The sequence below is a fragment of the Cyprinodon tularosa genome, unplaced genomic scaffold (genome assembly GCF_016077235.1).
Source record: "Cyprinodon tularosa strain WSP-4 unplaced genomic scaffold, ASM1607723v1 ctg10, whole genome shotgun sequence".
NCBI lineage: Eukaryota > Metazoa > Chordata > Actinopteri > Cyprinodontiformes > Cyprinodontidae > Cyprinodon > Cyprinodon tularosa.
This window is the reverse complement of record NW_024037782.1, coordinates 3,360,099-3,381,186: the sequence shown is the minus strand read 5'-3', so window position 1 is coordinate 3,381,186 and position 21,088 is coordinate 3,360,099. Positions and strand designations below refer to the sequence as shown.

Here is a 21,088-nt window from a genome sequence, read left to right as displayed (position 1 = left end):
TACATCAATAATCTAATATAGGATAAGGAATTTAATATAAGGAACGTAGAAAATACAATATATTCCTTAAAAGGAAAATTTTACAAGTCTTTCAATTAGATTTTTTATTATAAGTAATTAGAAAGATTAAAAGAGACAAACATTTTAAGTATTTAAATAATTTAAGACAGGGGTCTTCTGATAATAATATTCAATAGTCTGCCTTTAAGCGTGAGCATCCTCTTTCAAGAGGGCTGGAGTTCTTTTGAACAATGATAAGCTTGTAGCTGACTAACTCTGAGACTAAGACATACTTATCATATGTCCAGATCTTCATCTGAGTCTCCCCTAAAAGAATATCTACTTTATGCTAATATCCACTGACTCCTACGCCATGCCAAAAAGCACACAGATAGCCAAAATGATTTAAATTAATTTAATACTTGTAACCAAATATCTAATAGCATTCCAAATTTTAAATTTTAAGAATAAATCCAAATTTCTAAAATTTTGTCAAACTGCCAAAATAGCACAATAGGGGTTCACTCATTTTTTTTTCTTTCATTTAAACATCTGTAACTTTACAATTGCTTGTTGGATGGACACCAAAGTTGCTTGGATTGAGGGTGACATTTCTGATTACTCCAAGGAAATTAAAATACCATAAAAAACTGTGTAATTTGTGACTCTGACTGCAATTGACATATAATTGACATGGGAGTGTTGGCTTAGGGGTAAGAGCAGTGCGCTTGTGCTCTGAGAAAGTTGCAAGTATCCGATTTAATCTCTACAGCCTGCACTCTGGGTCCCTGAGCAAGACGCTTAACCCCACTATGCTCCATGGGAACCATACAATGGCAGCTCACTGGTCCCCAAGGGAATGGGTTCAATACAGAGGTAAATTTCTCCAGTGTAAGAATAATAAAGTTCAATTATTATTATTATCATTATAAGGTAAAGATGATGGAAATTAAAAGAAAGCAAATAACTTACTGTACTCATAAATGGGGTCCAGGATGACTTGCTGTTTTCAGAAAAATCCACAGCTCCAAAGAAATAAACAAGCTGCAGTGTGTGCTGCACACGTAAAGCACTGTGTCGGCGAAGCAGTTCTGCTCAGATACTTTATGGTCTCTGGAACACCTATGACAATAAAATCTGAGATAAAATGGGTTTAGTCCTACAGTGCGTGGTGTACAGCAATACAGCAAACACAACTCACTACACATGAATAGATTTCATTTAGAAAGAATCAGATGTCAGACGGGAAAACTTAAAAAAAAAACTCTCAAAATCAACCCTGAATTCAGAGTAAATAGACAGGGCCTTCATGGAGGAAGCAATGGTGATACTCTATGGACTCATTTTGATGGAGAAAAAAATATATAACCATAGAAGGGAAGAGTGTGTGACTCATGTTGCGCTGTGGTCCTTGATGCAGCTTGTTCATCTTGCCACATGTTTTCCTCTTTCTAATCCCATTTCCGGTCTGTCTACATAAATTTGTAAAAAAAAAAAAAAGGCAAAAAAAATAATCAAACTAAAAAAAAAAAAATAAAATGAAAATAAACAAGGTGAGTGGAGAGAGAGGTGGAGCAGGGATTCTACCTGCTACATTGGTGAGTTACTGTTTTTTTTTTGTTTGTTTGTTTGACCAGATTGTAACAAAACACACACTGGATGATCTCATAACATTATTTTAGAGCCATCTTGAAGATAAGGGCCCGTTTTGACACCAGGCCCGTTTTGATACCAGGTTTGGTGTCCATCCCTAATATTTGCAAGTGTATATCTCATTAGATTAGATTAGATTAGATGAGCTTTATTGATCTCACAGCGGAGAAATTCACTTGTCACATATTATGCTTGATAGCATTGAGCGCAACATATGGACGTCAACACACTGCATCCAGATTCTTCTGATCTTAGAAGCCGAAACAATTCTGTTTACATTTAATACATTTGGCACAGCTCTGGTGAGAGGGATTCGGAAAGGTAAAAGAGTGAAACAATAAAGCACACTTACTACGCCCTGGCTTCCTTACATACTTCTCTCCATTGTTTATTTTCCTGATTTTTGTTGCACTAGTGACATCATCAACGCTAACCCAGCGCGATGGTGTCACAAGACATGCAGGCATGGGGGAACAGAGGCCACACAGCCTGCCAGCTATGGGTTAGAACCAGCTTTTTTTGTGCCTAAGGGAAGGGAGCCAAATGTCGGTTGTATGCTGTGTGACCATGTTTGAAAAACACACGTTAACCCTTTATTCTCAGGAGGAAAGAGCCTTTAGTGATGACCTCTGAGAGAAGAGATGGAGATATCTCGCTTAGAATGCATACTTATGTATTTAACACCAAAGGTAGAATCTTAGCTTTTTATCCATAACCTTAAAGGCTTGTTTAAACAAACATCACAATGCTTCATTATACTATAAGTTGCCTGTGGCCAGCTAATTAAACAACAATTAAGGTGGCTCAAGGTAATTCAAAGCAATGTTTACAAACCTAAGGACACTGCATAAACATTCAACAACTGTGGTGGTAGTTTTATATAAAGATTCTGTCTTGCTTACAGTGGCCGCAGTGCTTTGCACACATTAGAATAATCAAACTAGAGAACTATCTAATAAATTATTTAACTTTGATTAAAATAAAAATGCAAGACAGTCGAAACCTGGACCCAGCTTGGTGTTCAAACAGGAGCAGCATCATACCACAAAAACAAAACTGGTTTTCTTATGAATAAAGCAACCAGTGTTATCTTTCTGAAATAGCTCCATACTCAGTACTATTTAATATTTTATAGCTATGCCCACCTGACCTTTCCTAAATTAGACATCAGTGCCAGGAAACTAAGAATAACACTATTTGACTAGAGACCTAAGGTCAAAATATAAAGTGTTAATCCTTCATTCTTAGATGGATAGAGAACCATTAAGTATGCAAAAAAAGGTGTACTGTATACTGTAACATAGTGTATCCTGACACTGTTGTGCTTAAAAGTTTATATACCGTTTTATATACCATTTTTAAAAAAGACAGAAAAAATGTATGTCAGTAAACTAAATTTCAATTGACAAACAATAACAAATAAAAATTATAAAAAAAATCAAAATCATGTAATTGATTTTGAATACATACATAAATGCATACATACGTAAGTAAATACATACGTACGTACGTACGTACGTACGTACGTACGTACGTACGTACGTACAACACATGCAAGATATACCTACGTACAAATGCATATATTAAGGAAGCGAAAAATTCAGCCACTGAAAAGTTTAGGCTGAAAATGACAGAAAAGTGCACTTTTCGGCCAAAATTTGTCATGACGGGATAGATAGCACATCTAGCACAGGGGAAAAAGTTAATAAGCAAACAGCATAACAAGCAAAAGAGAAACATTGTTGAGCATGTGAAGTAAAGTATTGAAGCAAGAGACCACAAGTTGTGGAGCATAATTTTTCAGTGTGGTGTGTGACAGGTTTTAAAGGAGGGGGTGTGAGTTTAAAAGCTGTACATCAGGCTCACTGCATGTTCGGGTCAGTGGCACGAAATGCCATAGAAATCCAAATGCCCCCATCAGTATTCTTTAATGATTCTGTATGACAAGAATGCAATTGATTATTTTATTAACAATTCAAAGTAGTAAAATATAAGTTTTTGCTTCAAGTTAAAGTTAAGTAAGGTCTGATAGGAAGTTAAAAGTTAGTTAAAATTTGGGGTTCTGCTGTTAGTATACCACCATTAGTTACTTTTTAATAACAGTATAAAATCTTTGGTATGCTTAAGCTAAAAAGAGATGTGATCAACCCTTTAAAATATGAAAAGAAATTAAGACATTTCTGACTAACTGACTGACTGACTGACTGACATGGTAAATTTGTGGGACTTATTGATCAACCTCCCTACCCATTGATGTGGATGTGTTATTCACTACTGTCATCAATAGGTGTGGATGGTAATCAGTATACGTATGATAGGATCAATTAATTATTTAAAAATAAACTAATACAGTGTATTTTTTTTTTTTTAAGTAAAAGTACAAAGGAAAAAATTCTGACTGGGTAACTGGAGGTTTGAAATCACACCTTTTTTTCTTTCTCAGAATCCTAATTAGTTGCATAAGCAACCTGGCATGGGAAGTGGAATCCCGTGAACTACAGCCTGTCATTTAAAATGTGGGCAAGACTGTATGTTTTACTGGCAAATGTCCTATCAATACAAGCTAAAACAGCTCTGAGCATAATTGCTCTGTTTATCAGTTCCATTACAGACCTTCCAGATGCATGAAGCCGTAGCAATAAATAAGTCCAGGTACTGTGAAGTTACAGTGCAATACCCCCATCTCAATTGATAGATCTCTGATAAACAGTGCATTCCTCAGAAAGTGAATTATGCTATCCATTTCAATCTATTCCACAACACAGTGTCTCCCACACCAAAGCAATTACCAAGAGAGCTGATACACTTTACTGCTAGAGCTATAATTGATGCTCCTATTATGACCATAAGCCTAAGTCTTTAAAGTTATTCATTTATTTAATTATTTATCCATTCATTAATTTATGTATTTAATCTCACTGTTCATTTTGATATACATCTGGTTATAAATAAAATGATCAATAACAAAATGAAATCCACTAAAAAAAAAGTCAAACTGAATAAGTGCAATTAACAACAAAATTTAAAGTTAGTATTTTTTACAGAAAAATATCTAGTATTTAAGTCAAAAATATTTATTCAAGATACAAGTCATTGCCATTTTGTTTCAAAACATTAATTGTTTAAGTGCTAAGAGCCAAACTTTTTTAAGCTCAAAACAATCATGTTATCTTTATAGCGGTTCTATTGGTTTTTCAAAACACTGAATTCTAAAAAACCCATAAGCCATCAGCATTCCCGAACACCAGCTGGACAGGAAAAGAATTTATTTCTAAGTTTGACAGAATCCCTTATTTTAACTTCACTGCTGTCTTTTGGTTAATAAAAACCTCATCTTTGTTTCCTGTTTTCTCTGGAGTTTTTCCTCTCTGTGTCTTGGTCTTTAAAACTGAGGATGAATTTTGGAGACTCATACTGAATCCATTGCACTCCACAATTCTGAGAAACTTGGAACAGTTCTTACATTTGTTCCTTTAATGAATGTTTGTTTTGAAGTGACTTCTAACAATTTTTGTTAAAGAGAAATTATTAAAGTTTTTAATAAAAAATATATTTTAATTTTGCCTATTTATTTAGGACTAAAACATTGTTTATATGAGCAGACTGTCACCTCAGTAGTTCAAAGCCAAGGTTTCTATGAGCCTGCAGCTTACTTTTCTGGGTCTCCCCAAGCAAGCAATCGAAGAGTTATATTTAAGAGGGATTTTCTGGATACTCAGAAGCAATCGGCATCAAGCCAGCTCAGACAATAATGGCAACTCCAACTAAGGTAAAAAAGTAAAAAACAAGAAAAAAAAGCAAGTCCCTCCCCCTGCTAGCAAGATCCGTGGCCAATATCCCCCACCACTGCGTGTCTGATGAAGGTATCATGCTGGGTGAGTGAGCATTGAAGATGCTGACTGTGCGACGGAAATCAGGGAAGTAAATAATGGAGAGAAACATGGACCAGAGTGTAGTCAGTGTTCTTTATTATTTTGCTAATTTATCCATCCGAATCCCTCTTTGCAGCGCTGCACCATGTTTATCAAAAGTAAACAGAGTTGTTTTGGTTTGTTAAATCAGAAGCTACTGGCGCGATTATTGACATCCATAAGTTGCGGTCAATGGTGTCACGTAATTTAGCGGGTCGACTCGGGTCTTGTATGCCGATCGCAGCTGAGGCGATTTTAACACGGGTCGCTTGCAAAGTCGTTTGACCAGATTACGTAGACACTTGTCACTTAGCTGTTCCCACTGCCACTAAAAGCCAAATGTCCCGGGTTTAAACAGGTTTTCGGCCATTAGGAAAGGGATATAAGAGAATGTGCAGAACAATGCTGCAGTTCTGTTTTTTTTTAGCCACAGGTGGCAGTATCATTAAAAAAAAACTCTGTAATGCCTCTTGAAGCCATTTGTTACATTGTGTTTGTCCTCTGTTAAATCTTGGAAACAGCCTAAATCTCAGCACTTTTATTTAACCTTTGCATTTTGTACAATAGTTTGAGTTGGGATTAATAAAGTATCTTTAAATTCTAACTAAATTGATATAAGGAAATCTTGTTGAGGCCAGGGACTAGAACTGAACACAAGTTAATATTTCTTTACTCTGATGCCTATTAAAATTGTCATTTGTTTTCAAAGGATTTATGGTTTCCTTTTTCTGCATAGGAGGAATTATTTGTATAAGTGCAGTTTTCATTTGCTCTGGTTTGTATTTCTATCCAGATGACTTGAAAGCCTTTCCTCTTTTTGTTTCTAAATAAACCCTGGTTTTGGTTTCATGCTAAATTATCTTTGTCAATTGGCCTGCCAGTGCCAGGAGTAGACACAATGAATTTTTGTTTTTTTGTTTGTGTTGTTCAGATATGCAACATTATATTTGCATATTCAAGAATAAAACAGGAAGTGGCACAGAAAAAATGATAAATTCTGACATGAGCAATGCTTTTTTCCTCAGTTTCATGCCACTGTTGCACTATTCAAAACCTAGAAAAAACAAGCCTATTCCTTATGAAGTTTTTCTGTCATTAGAAGGCAAGATAATATTGAATACTTGTGCAATATAAAGTGCTATTTTCAAATAAAAACTCTTATTTCTTGTTATGAGTAGTAAAATAGTGAAAAGAACTTGTATTGGTGCTTAGCCAGTTATAAAATATATATACATTTAACTTTTCAGAAATAATTGTAAAAAGAACAACAACCATAAAATACAACCGCTCATGCCTGTATTCTGTAGTAAAGGTCTCTTGTTGGTGGATTGAAACAGCACATGTATATGGAATACTGTTTTCTAAACTACAAGCAATATTTTTGCGTATGTATGGAATATATGGTAACTAATTTCACTGGAAAAGCATTGTTCTAATTAAGCTTCAAACAGTAAACAAAATTAAACTCACCTTTTCAGTTTGCCACATTAAACTGTTTAACAAATACTTATGCTATACTTTGACAACAGTGGAGGGTGGAGAAAAACTAAAAGTAAAACTCAAAAACAGCTTTGTAGAGGATAAGTTATGAATCTGTCATTGGTAGCAGCAAATTACAACAAGGATAGAGTAAAATGCTTATTATACTGTAAACAAAGATACTGAAATGAAAGGACATGTATGGGTAATGAAAAGACAAATATGTCATCGGTTAATATCATTTTAGGTAAATTCAGGTTTCACTGATTTTCCAATCATAGCTCATGCTGTGATCCAAGGCAGGGCTGCGAACTGGGACGGCTTCCCAATCCCCTAGCTCAGAAGTATTGTAGTCTCTTGGGTATTATCTTACAAAGCCCATTATGCTGCTAAGAAGAAAAGGCAGACAGAGGCCTAGAAGTGTAGTAAGTCTAGCATGCACGGCTACATGCATCCATGACATCCGTCCCACATGCACGGATAGTAGTTTAATCTTTGCAAAGATGTGTATTATCAGTACAAATCCCTGTGCATGCCCGGATTACTGATATGTGTGCAGGCAGCTGTGCAACATAAAAACAGACATGACATCTTCATACCATAAATTTTTCTGTGACAGATAATGCAAGCTAGGCAAATTCACCAATGTGTCAACAAAAGGCAAAAACCAGAAACCCTTTCACTGAATAAACTACATTCAGCCGGTATAGTTATGACTTGTGTTTTTAGAGTCATGCGCCCACATCATGTCGGTATGGGGTCCAGATTTCTGTATTCAAAAAAGAAAACACATGAACTGTGTATTGCACTTAACATCTCATAACTGACATTTCACCTCATTTAGCATTTGCAGTGTCTTTTAACATAATGTATAAAGGACAAAAGGTCTATTCATAAATAAAACTGTTATTCCAAGCTTTTATAACATTGAAATGCCATTTGAGGTTTGCCTTAATGGCTGATAAGGCATGCCATAATCATAAAATATCAATGCGCTTATGTGTTAAGGAAATCATCAACAAGCTTAACATAACCTATGATTGCATTTCAAACTTTAAACCCTGAGGCTGCATTTGAATGATAACATGCTTGAAATAAAAATCAGTGAGAAGATCATATTTTTCAATAATAGCATTGGAAATATTGGTCTCCTTAAGTTGGATGAATTATGTTTAAAAGTGAAGCAATTTCTCTACTTAGCTGTCTAATATTTTGTTATGGCAGCCTACCTCTGTAATGCATGTGCCTCTTTATCACCACGTTGCTGGGTTTGATTCATATAAGCCTTCTACACATGTCCAGAGTTTTTCTTAGTAGTTTGGGCGTGATTCTGCGGCAGTGTCACAACACAAAGGGCCCGGCATGTGTACTACAGCATATTCAGTAGTGCTCCATATGCTGGTTAGGCCCCAACTTTTTTCTAAGCCGTTTATGAAAGTATTTTGTATTTGTCTTCGTGTGGACTATACCTAAATGACAGAAAAGTGATCAACTAATTGAGATCCAGTTCTGAGACCTGCTTTTTTATGCATTATACATAGTTTTTACTTGTGATGTTCTCAATATCTTCTTTGAAATTGCTGTAATAGCTTAAATTATTAGTTAAGATTTATCACTGTTGATTTATACAAATTTGACATTTTACAATTCTCAATAAGGGTGAGTGGGCATTCTGTTATCTCTGGTGCTTTAGAAGAAATTAAAATGATAAAACTGTTTTTTTTTTCTAAATGGTTTCCAGCCATTAAAGGAGTAATAGAAAAGACATTCAGCAGTGAAGCATTAGTTCAAAGTTGGCAGCTAAAGAATCTTAATATTGCACCGTTATTTAATGTACCAGTGGTCATCAAACACACAAAGGGTTAACAATTCCCAATGGAATACAGAAAAAAAAAGAAACAAGGGAGCTAAAAACAGTGAATATTTCTGCATCAATTGAGTTTTAATAGAGTTAAAGTTCAGCAGAGCCAAACATAAATTAGGCTACAAGATTAAAATAAAATATGAATCTATACCCTCATAAACAAGGAGAATAACACTCACTGGAAGAATAACTGAACAGAGCTTCACAATATATTTCATCTATTTCAAAAGCTTCAACTCCCACAGCTCAGCTCAGACATTTTGCATCACCGATACTGATAGTCAGAAAAAAGAGAGAATTAGGTAAGAATTCTGAGAAATGTCAAAGATGAAATTGGGAAAGATTAAGAGCTCAGGAGAAGGCTACCAGGCTTGTCAAAAAATAAGGAAGAGACAAGAGAGAGAAAGCAGATAAGTAAGCTCACTGTTGCTTTTATATCAAAGAACCATTAAAAAATATTTCCAAAATTCCAATTTAATAAGTAATAATTTTTATCTTAAAATGGCTGATAGGCTGTTTCAGAAAATTTAATTAAGATTGCCCTGAAAGGAAAATACACAAACATATCAATATTCTTTTCTATATACTATGTTTAATCTACATGTTTAACAATACTGTTATTCAGCTAACTTACAAATCATACAGTAGACTCCTGGCTAAATTACTTACAAGGCAGTAAAATGGCAAAATGTGAGTTTTACAGAAGTAACACATGGTCTGATTCCAAGAAATCCATTGCTATTGAGAGATGTCCTTTCACTTCTTGATAATAACGCATTTTATTCCATCTATTGGGCTATTATTGAATTGTGTTACATTAGGACTTATTGCAGTTCTTTTGCTTTTTTCTATTTGAAATGAAGAAAATGAGTCAGAACTTTGTATTAGTGGCTATCTATCTTGGATATGGAGCTGGGGACTTAAGTCCTCAAGTTGACAGCTTAATTGATGAACTATTGATGATAATCATCCCAGAGCAGCAATGCTTTGTGACCCTGGAGCACAGTAAGCATCTTACAAGGAGTCATAATAACAAATCATTTTCTTTAACAGATTTCATCAGGATCTTTTGACCAATGAATGTTTTACTCTACAAACTAAACAGTCCCCCCTCAAAGTGAAATTTTAAAATGTTTTTATATCTATTAACACAGCTTACATGACTGTATATATGTCTGCCTATGCATGTGGATCTTACATGTTTGCTTGCTAGTGCTTGTATTTTGTTCAGGCAAGAGTGTAAGGCTGTTTTAAATGCTAATACTATTAAAAAGCTAAGTTAAAGCATAGATAGTCTCCCAAGAGTCTGTAATACATTATTTAGGTAACCCATAAAACTTTAAAAGTACATCCTTTTTGGAGTCTGTTTATGAAAGGTTGTTGATGATCGTACAAGAAAACAGCTTCAGAAAGCATTTTCTAAAACCAACTAATGAACTTATACCTAAAGCTTTTAGTTTTCAAAGAATAATATTCCAGTAAAAATTCAAACGAGTGATTTCAGCAACATATATTTTAAAGTGGCATAATTTTCCTAAAGGCGAAAAAACTGTCTCTAGCTCCATTAGTTGACTATCATGAAACACAATTATTTAGAAATCCCATCTCCATCTGTCAACTGTGAGGTACATAACATATCAGACTTGGAAAACAACTTGGTTTCCCTCAGAAGGAGTCCCTAAAAGGGCTGTAATAAGTGTTATTACTTTGCCTGAAGGAAATCATATCGATGCAGTCTGCAAACACATTTCTTAAAACTCCCACTTACCACACACCTCTTGCTCTTTTTCAGTTTGGATATGACAGAACTGTCAGATTTTATCAAGTATAATCTTTTTTAATGGATGTCCTATCTCGGTTGAACTACCCTACTTAACTATTTTTCGAGCAAGTGGTCACAAATAGTTGCTATGGAAGCTCATGCTTGTTTTGTATATGTGGGAGGCTAAATGTAGAAAATACATATGTAAACAATGTAAAATATCTCTAAGGGCTACAATAATTATGCTCTAAATGTCACAATGAGGCCCTGCGACAGACTGGGGACCTGTACCCTGCCTCCCCACCTATAGACCATTGGAGATAGGCACCGACACCACCATGATCCTGACGGAATAAGCAAGGAAGGAAGGAAGGAAAGAAGGGCAACAGAGAGACTTAAAGACTTACCCAGAGGGTAATGCCTTATGTTAAACAATAATGGTTATAGAGGTGCAAAGTTAAACAGCAATATCAGGTCAGTTGGTTTATTGTTTTTTTTGTGTTTGTTTGCTTTTTGTTATTTAGATATCTTATGACAGCAAAAATAAAAATGTCAGGTGACACTGAATGCTTTGTTAATGGCATCGGCATTCAAAGTGGAGAAAAAAAGAGGAAATACTGCCTTTTAGGATTACTCAAAAAAATTAAGGGGGCAACTCAACAAGCCTCCAACTCAGTCAAACTTGTCCAGTAAAGAACCCACAGTGATGTAAATCAATTTCTCCTGCTGTTGTGCAAATCGAACAGACAACAGGTGGGAATGGGAGGCAATTAGCAAGACAACCCCAATAAAGCAGTGGTTCTGCAGGTGGTGACCACAGACAACCTTTACATTCTAATACATTCTGGCTAATGTTTTGGTCAGTTTTGTAGGTTTTAGAAGGAGCATGAGTTAGTTAAGTTTCAGCCTGCGAGGCCCTGACTACCTTTAAGTCAAAGCTTAAAATATTCCTTCTTCTTAAATTCTATAGTTAGAGTAGATAAGATTATTTGGCACTATCAGTGTAGTTATGTACAATGCAGAATCATATTTCTTTGGAACACTCTGCAATCCTCCATATGCTAGTCAGAGGTACCCTAACCAGCAGATAATGGAATGAAATCCTCAGACCATTGTGGGTTGGGGCTGTGGATCCTGGGTTCCTTTTGATGCATGAAAACGCTAAGCCTCAAACTGTACACCTGAATTATGTCAGCAGTCCCTTTATGATGGAGGCATAGCTGCTGTGCAATGCCCTGCCAAGTCATATGCCTGAATTCAATTGAGCAGATCTTAGACATTATGTCTTGTTCCCCTCACCAACAAAACATTCCATCACGGCCTGTTGAGGAGTGGACTAATGCTTTCAATCCAGGTGTACAAGAAGATCCATCAGGAGAACATCTGCCACTTCATCAAGAGACATCAAGAGACATCAAGAGACTTTTTATTGCCATACAGTGAGGATGGACTTTATTGGTCTCACTTTCGAGAAATTTATTTCTGCATTTAACCAATCCCCCTGGGGAGCAGTGGGCGGCCACTGTGCGGCGCCCGGGGAGCAGTGTGGGGTTAAGGGTCTTGCTCGGGAACCCCGAGTGGAGGGTGTGGAGATTGAACCAGGCCAACACTCTCCCATAATAGGTCTTGGAGATAAGCCTCTCATATCTGTTCAAGACATTATTTAATGCAAATAAAATAGAACAGGGGTGGCTAACACGGGCTATCAAGCAACAACATGCGGCTCTTCTCTCCGTCCTCTGTGGAGTGAGGGACATTGACTGATCTGGCAAGGTTTTTTATGTTAATGTATTTTATGGAGTATTTCATTTGAAAAATCTTTTGTTAAAAAAAAAATATAAATTTTCTCCTTCAATTTCACTTCTTTCCAGCAGAGACACTTCAAACACATTTCGATTTATTTAACTCCGTTGCAGTTATAGCAACCTAAGAACTAATAACCTAGTTAAACCAAAAAATGGCTATCACCTCATGATGATACAACTCATGTTTGCTTGAGCGCACAGCACATATGTCCCAAAACTCAAAACATAAACAGCTTTTTTGTTGAAGCTTGTTCACAAAACAGAGATGTAGATTTGTCTCCTGCATTTATGAATAAAACATATTTATCATTTAATGAAGTAACCACAGGTCAACATCCTACATTGTACTCAAATGAGAGCAGCTGAATGATAACCCCAGAGCTTTGATGAGTCTTCAACTGCACAAGGAAATGGGGGTCTGACTCCGAAAGCTAGAAATAGCACATCCAAGGAGAAACGGACGCTGCAAAAAGACTTATGACATATTTTTATATAAAAGGTAAGATAAGGGGTTCTGCTAGCCATTTGCGGGCCCTGAGCATAAACACCTTGGTGGCGACCCCCACCAGAAAATGAACAATAATACAATATATGTCAGTTTGGTTCTCTTTATTTACAATATAAATTCTCAATATCAATGTTTTGAACACAGAGGATAAAGAAAGAAAAGAAATTTAACAAATTTTGCACCAACAATGATGCATAGTTCCACACCAGATAACTTTGCTTACCTATCCTTATCCTTAGGTTTGTGTGACATGGCAACATCAAATAATGAAGGATTATTATGTGCAGGTGCTCTGCCAAAGTAAGGAGATTATTTAGGTGGCATTCTATAAACTGCAGTTCTATGCTGATCCACCAATGCACCTCATGAATTACGTAGGTAACCTAACCCGGACCAATCATAGCAAAAAAAGCCATGGCTGAAATGCAGATCTGCTCTTGGTTTTGCCACAGCCTGTCATATAGTATTTGCTCATTTATCCAAAGCCTTAACTGCTAACTCCTACTGAGGGTTAGAGTGAGCCAAAACTCATCTTAACCCAGACCACAGGCTACACAGAAGGAAAATTATCTTTGGTAGATTGCCAGTTTACTCTATGATAGATGTATACAGACATCACCACTAATATTTATGCCAGTCTGGTCTGTTTAGTCAGCATAAAAAGAAAAAATGTATATTAATTTTAACAAAGTGTATCAATTCTAACTGTAAGCAAATATCTGATTTCCCCTTCATAAAATCGAGATGTGTTTCCAGTTATAAAACTTTTATATCTCTTTGTGAAAATAATTCCTTCTTCCAAGTGAACCATGTAACTCCTTAAAATAACCATTTGCAATTAAAATTCTTATTATCTAATTAACAAGCAATTTAAACTACAAAGCTCCTTTCAGTTAAGGCTGTACCTTAATCTAAGTCTTTCATAGTGACAACACATCATACATTTTGTCTTCAACACACTTATCAATGAGTATCTTTAGTCAAAAAGTAGAGCTTTAATCTGCTTGCAAATACTCAGAAATGAGACACAAGCTTAAAAAACCCTGACGTTTTCCGTCAAACTGAATGAAACTCCTATATACTGATATCACAACCACTTGCTGAGCAGAGCATGAATTGCACTAGTAGTGAGTGTAAACTGTTTGACTATTAAAATGGTCCCAGCGCCTGCACTCACTGGTTTGTATGTATAAATCTGAAAAGCGCAAACAAAACAGTACAAGAGCTCACTGTTTTCTGCATCACTTCAAATCTTTTGGATAGTTTAATCTCAGCTAAAAACCATGGTGTTTGCATGTGGCTTTGTGTTCATGCTTTTATGAAAGTCTATATATGAACTCACTAACTATATTAATGTGTCTTAATCCATATAAAATATATCAAACTCAAAACATGGATGACTCTCCCTTCCTTGGCAGCCTTCATTTTTCTAAATCTGACACTGATGCAGAAATACACCATCACTCTGCCATTGGGGTTATGCCCGACTTAGAGGAAGAGTCTTTGTGAACCGTGACACAGAGGTGAAAAACTGCCTGTTTATAAAGCAGTTGCTCTTCTTACTCCACTGCAGGAGGCACAGATATAGACTGGCAGGGGAAGCATGGATGTAGATTCTGTACACCTCGATCACATCATCACAGATAAAAAAATAAATCCTGTCTCTAGGAGAACAAGTATTTTAAAAGAACTTGCTGTGAAATACCTTCTAAAGCCTATTCACAGTTAACTATTCACAAGTTATTATGACTTATATCACTTAACTTCATTCAAAATTCAATGATTTTCTATTTGGAACAAATCCGCAGTTGAAACTGTATTTCATTTAGCCAGAAATCTATGCACAAGTGTGCTCCATTGGCTTGAAATGGCTGCAGAGAATATTCACATAACAGATTTTCCTCTGTCAAAAGGACAGATGGACTCTGCAGCTGCCTGTATGTTGTGTTCTTTGTCTCCTCTTGTTGCTTACTTCTTTCCTATTCTTTCCAGATTCAGAACTTTTACAGAAACACACTTGTAGGGTATAAGAAGGGTGTACTCTGACAGACTTTTGGACTGTTTCCAAATACAAAAAAAAATAAAAAATACACAAAAGACAATTAGGGCATCCAATTGACACTCCATATCCACTGAAAAAAAAGAATATTTCCTGGTAGTGAACCATGTATAGAGTTTTTTTTTTGTTTCAGAAAAATGTGAATTAAACAAAGAATAGTAAATTTTATTTTTTACAAAGAAAATACAAATAATGTACAAAAAAAATGCAATTATAATTTATAATTATTATAAAAAATAATTATAATTCATAACTTTTTAACTTTTTTATTTTCTTAAACGTATCACGTTTTAACCTAAAACTGGAAACTAAGTTGGGGATCTATTTTGGGATAGATCAATACAGAATAATAGAATCTCTAAGAGGTAGCAAACGTTTACAACACTTAACAAATAAAAGCCTGAAAATGTGAAGTACCCCTCTCATCTGATTACAAATATGAAGTCCGCCATGTTTTTTGATTTCCAATGTAATTAGAGTCGTTTGTGTGACATCAGTAAACAAGCAGCATTATAAAGACCCCAGATTGGAGAGGTTTAAAGCAGCATTAGATTTTAAAACAGCACAGCAAGCAATAAACGTCTCATGGAACACTTGATCCATAATCCAAATATGGAAAACACAGTAAAACAAACACAAACATGCCACAACAATACTGTCTACTGCCAAGGAGAAGATCTGAGAAACAACCAAAAGGCTTATGCTAACTCTTAGAGAGCTGAAGAGATCCACAGGTGGGAACAACTGCTTACAAGAAAACTACTAGTTACACACTCATCAACACTTGACTTTAGGGAATTTAAGGAAGATGAGAGGCATTGTTTACAGAAATAATGAAGTGTTCAGTTTACCACAAAGCCTGTATGAAACAAAGCAAAGCTGTGAATGAGGGTGTTCCAGTCAGATGAGACTGGAAGTGAAATATTGGAGCAACTTGCAAAGAGTATATGCAATGGAAAACTAGCATTATACATAGCACTGAATATATACAAAATACAAAATTGATAAATACATCAAGAAATACAACCAATGTTACAAAAAAGTAGTATACATCAGGTTCAATTATTGCCTTGTAAAGTCCAAACATAACCCATAACATCCCCCTGAAAACTATTTGTAGGAGTTAAAAAAATATGTTCACATAAACCTCCATAGCTTCAGCTATTTCGCAAACAATATGTATAATTCAATATCTTTAAATGTCTGAGAGAAACATCCACCAATACATGTATGTCAATAGCTGCAGCAACAGTTACTTTAACAAACTGTTGACTCTAGTGGTCAATAAAAAAAAAAAAAATCCACCACACTACACTTTAACTATTTGTTAATTGAAAAGTCCATCCTTGCATCCTCTCCTCCTGCATTAAAATTTTGCAGTCTTCAAACAGCACCATAAAAGGAATATCTAAAAATTTTTTAATCCAAAACGAAAGCCTGAAAAAAACATACATAAACTTGCATCTTCCTGAACAAAGCCACTGATGATTGTTTGATCAAAGTGTTGCCTGTAACCCTCACCTTGCAATAAGCACAAACAGGCCTGGAAAAATCAACCATGGATCCTGTCCACCCCCCGCAGCTCTCCCCCTCCTCCCTCCTGGTGATTCTATCATAGAGCTCTGGCACTAATACGGTTGATGCAGTTTCTGCCCTTAGGTGGTAATAAAGTGACTATAAGGGCTGACCATTTCTGACCGCCAACATGACAGCATGTGTGAGGTTTGTGGAGTGTGACCGTGAAAATGTGTGTTTATAGGTGTGTGCAAGATAAAGAGGGAGGGAGAGTGTATGATAAGCATGAGAATGAACTGGTAGCCTCACCACAAATCCAGATCAATTAGTTGGCCTAATCGCTCCCCTCGTGGTTAGCCATAAAAGTCCTCTGGTCTGCCCCCTCACATTTCATCTTTACTGCCACATCTCTGTAATCTATCACCCCTCTTTTTCTTTCCAGCTTGTGTCATTTCATCTCTCCTTTCTTCTGCTCTGCCCCATCAGTCCAAGTCATCTCTCCTTTAACACTACATTTATGCGCCAGCTTGGTAAACGGTAATCAATGTCTCAAAACAGTGCACTGTTTCATCTAAACGATTTCTCATGGAGGCTGCATGCGAGTGTGTATATGTGTATGACAAGGAGAGAAGGAAAAGAAGGAAAGGTGGAAAGAAAAAACAACAAAAGGCGAAAAAATATGTTTTACAGTGTGCTCACAAAGGCTTTTTTTATGCATGTAAGCTTTTATTTTGTTGTTGTATTTCTTTATGTGAGGTGATAAAAATGTGTGAAAATAATGCTTGCCTGGATTGGCACCAACTCCAGAAACCCACAGTAATGCGTTTGCTTTTGGTACATAAATCACAATCAGCCCAGTCTGCCATCTGGGTTACTGCTACATGGCCCTTGTAATGTACATGCTAGTTAGTCCACTAGATGAATAAATGAAGAGGGTAGGATGCAAAATAGATTCATGTGTGAAATGGACAGAAAGATGGGGTAAAGAATGACTATTTATTTCAGGGAAGCTGGTCATTTTAGAATCAGCTAGCAGTTCAAAGTTATGTTCATTTTCTTTGTGGGCAATCATCCAACAAGCAAATCACTGACAGGTCATGTGAATATAAGTGATTATCCTGCAACAATGAAATGTTCTGCTTAGCAATCTTGAGTCATTAAGTGGATGTTACATGACCACCGTCTTACTGTTTTTTTGCAGACATAGCATTTTCAGCAGTAAGGCCACACAAATATAGAAAAAATAAAGCTGTTCCAAAACTTAAAAAATAATAACCTGTTAAATGTGACGAAAGAAGCTGAATCAATGGACTACCCACTACCGCTATGACGTTACACCTCACAAGGTAGTTTGGGTTATTATAGTGGACAGTGTAGGACTGAATGATAAATATTTAAAGAGCTATAAAATGGAAGGCTCAGATTCCAAAGCCATTATTCATAAAGGTTCAATTTAATGGTTAGGTTGACAAAATTACAAATAAAAAACTGGACTAAAATCTACCAGTGCATGCCTGAAATGTTTCGGAATGGTAGAGCTATATGGCTTGCAATCATTAACTTTTTATAGGGAATACGGCTCACTACCCTGGGTGAAATTCAATCAGGGGGCAGCAGGATGATTCGAAATTAAATAAATTAATTATTTCATATTTGAATATTAAATCAACAGTGAGTGGATATAGTATAGTATAGTATAGTATAGTATAGTATAGTATAGTATAGTATAGTATAGTATAGTATAGTATAGTATAGTATAGTATAGTATTGGTCAACAGCTTGAGATTATGATGAAGTTTGTTGCTTAGTCAGAGACTCTTTTTCAGCAATATATTGAAGGTGTATTTCACTGTGTATAAGGAATTTTCTCTGCATGTGATAATGTCTTAAAAATTAAAGAATCTGTAAAATTGCAACATTTGAAATATAATGTTATACTTTTTGGATTTAGGAAACCTTCATTTTGCTTGCCCTTTTACAATCAGTCATAAATTATTCAAACATTCTTAGAACAAACATGAAGCCCTGAATCAAAGGAAAGATGTAAAATGTAAAAAATATATTTTTTTGACTGTCCTTTGAAATATGTTGAATATATGAGGGCAAATCTGTTTTAATGTATATAATGTAACCTCATCGTTTATTTGTTATCCAGATGTATTAAGGTGCATCATCTTTATCCTTATTTCCTCTCTCTTTGACGGATGCCAGACATGCATCTCTTTGGGAAATTAAAGGCACTGATTGGCTGCTAAGGTAACATGCATTTTTCTCACTTTTAAAACACAGCAATTAGCTCAGAACAAGTGGTAAACTGAGACATTTGTGAGGTCTCATAAACAGAGCCAGGCTACTCGCTGACAGTCTGTGAATCCCCAGAGATAGTCAACAGTGGGGACACACTTAAGGAGTGAAAAGTTAAGCATTTCTAGCCTCAGCCAAGGTCACTTAGTAATATCCAAGCTCATAGCGTATTGTAATTCCACAGTGGCAAGTTCAGTGTAAGAACAGAAACACACTCACGCAGCTTTGGGGTACTGATTATATTTCCTGCAGAATGCAAAAAGATGTTTTCCTTCCCACAGAGCAAATATTAACCTCAGATGGAAAGGATTTGCCTTTTCATCTCATTTCAAAAATGCAGCGAGAGGAGACATTGATTTGTATTTCTTTCAACTCAACATCAGAATTCAAATCTTTCACTAGCAAATATTTAAAGGAGCTTAACAAACAAGGCCAAATTATTCTGAAAAATCCATACAGTCATCTAAAAAAAAAAAATAAAAAAAATGAAACACAACTTACACAAAGGAATATTTTCAAAATGAAAAGCAATAACGTAAAACACTTAGTTTTTTGTGAACCAAGAAAAAAAAGACATAACTGCTGCTCCTGGTGATCTGATTTGTGAATATCCATTAGTCCTCCTAGAGTAAATGAGTGGTAGGTAATTTGAATAAAACGGGGAATGGGTTAGAAAAATTAATTTTTAGCCACTGTTGTGTTACAAAAAATTTATATCTCATCTATGACGGTAAATAATTAAAATACTTAATTACTGTTGAAACGCAAGTGCTTTTATGTTAGGATCTATTTAACTGCACGGCCTCAGAGTAAAGTGGCAAACATCCAACTTCCCCAAACGCATCCTGTTGGCGCATCAAGTGGCTGCAGTCTTTAGAAACCAGCTTTATAGAGCAGGAGGCGCTTCTCTTCATTTTTTGAACAAATTCCCTCGAAATATATACAAGAAAGTACTATTTATTATTTCATTTTTTGTTTAATCCGATCTGTATAGAAAGGCAGCGCATATGCTGATTAATCCAAATGACACTTTAGCGACTATTTATTATGGAGGCTAAAATATGAGGTGAACAAAAATATTTGCATCTGGATCCAACTGCGAAAATATGCTGATTAAAAGAGGTCTTCCGCACCTACAGAGCTTATGAATGAACTCGACGGGGTAAAAAAAAATCATAACCGGGAGGATAAGTCATCGTATTGCATTTCCTGTTTTAGTACAAGAGGTCATTTATCGCTTAAATTATGCGCAGCGCTCATTACAGACAGGACTAACCAAACGTTAAATGAGTTACAAGTGGCAACAAGTTAGCGGCTGGCGCTCCTTAAATAAAGATAATAAAGACTGGACATGATGCAAATGCTTTCATGCCTCCACTATAACTATAAGCAAAATCACAGAAATTGAATATTATCTTTTTCTTTTTTTTCCAAAATATATATGTTTTCTTTTTTTACTAAGCCTATATTCCAAGATACCAACGCGCTGTGAACTTTATCGTTTAATTCCAGCATCCTAAAACTCTTACCTTTGTTAGGTGGAATAGAGGAGAACAAACCCTGGGCGCAGTGACACTCTGCAGCGGGACGGGAGTGATGTTAACTTCTCGCTCCTCCCAGGCATCCAACCCTATGCGACTTCCTGGGAGATCAGGGGAATCAGAGGGACAGGCAGTTCTGTGCGCGCTGTCTGCCACCGCGCAGCTCATCTGGAGCCTCCGCTCCTAGAAGCGCAGGGTAAGATAGGGAACAGAGGGAAATACCTGCTGCTGTCTGCACGACGCGGCGCGGAAAGCCCCTGGTGGCAGTGAAAGGAAGCAACACTTAATGTTGACGGGAGGGAAGGAAACGGTGGGGAGAAGAGGGGCATCACATGAAAAAATACCAAAAAATAAATAAATAAACTGAAAAAAAAATCTGTTAAGATTGCAATGTTTGACAAACCACTGAAACAACAAAACAACTCTGATAATTTTGCTTTAATTACTGTAAATCTTGTGTAACATAACCAACAATTATTTTCTTGCATATTGCAATAACAAAGGGTGGCTGCATCAAGTAGGGTATCACCTGTTAAAAGTTCATCTTAAAAAGATGTTACTGATTTATAAGAGTGAGCATTGTTTTTATTTGATAAGATAAATTATAGCTAAATTTATATTACCTCCAATACTGTACTACATAAAAACAATGGTTCATTTGAAATCTAAACTTAGGTTTATTGGTTA

General features: G+C 35.9%; 1 protein-coding gene across 3 annotated transcripts in view; it reads right to left on the bottom strand.

Moving 5' to 3' along the window:
* The window catches only part of LOC119796177 (cadherin-22), a 226,656-nt gene extending 206,028 nt beyond the window's left edge, over positions 1–20,628 (bottom strand). For all 3 annotated transcript variants that reach the window (XM_038304725.1, XM_038304645.1, XM_038304799.1), the window contains exon 1: positions 20,390–20,628. The gene's annotated coding sequence lies outside the window, so the exon portion shown is untranslated. The remainder of the gene's footprint in view (positions 1–20,389) is intronic.
* Positions 20,629–21,088: the final 460 nt, after the last annotated feature.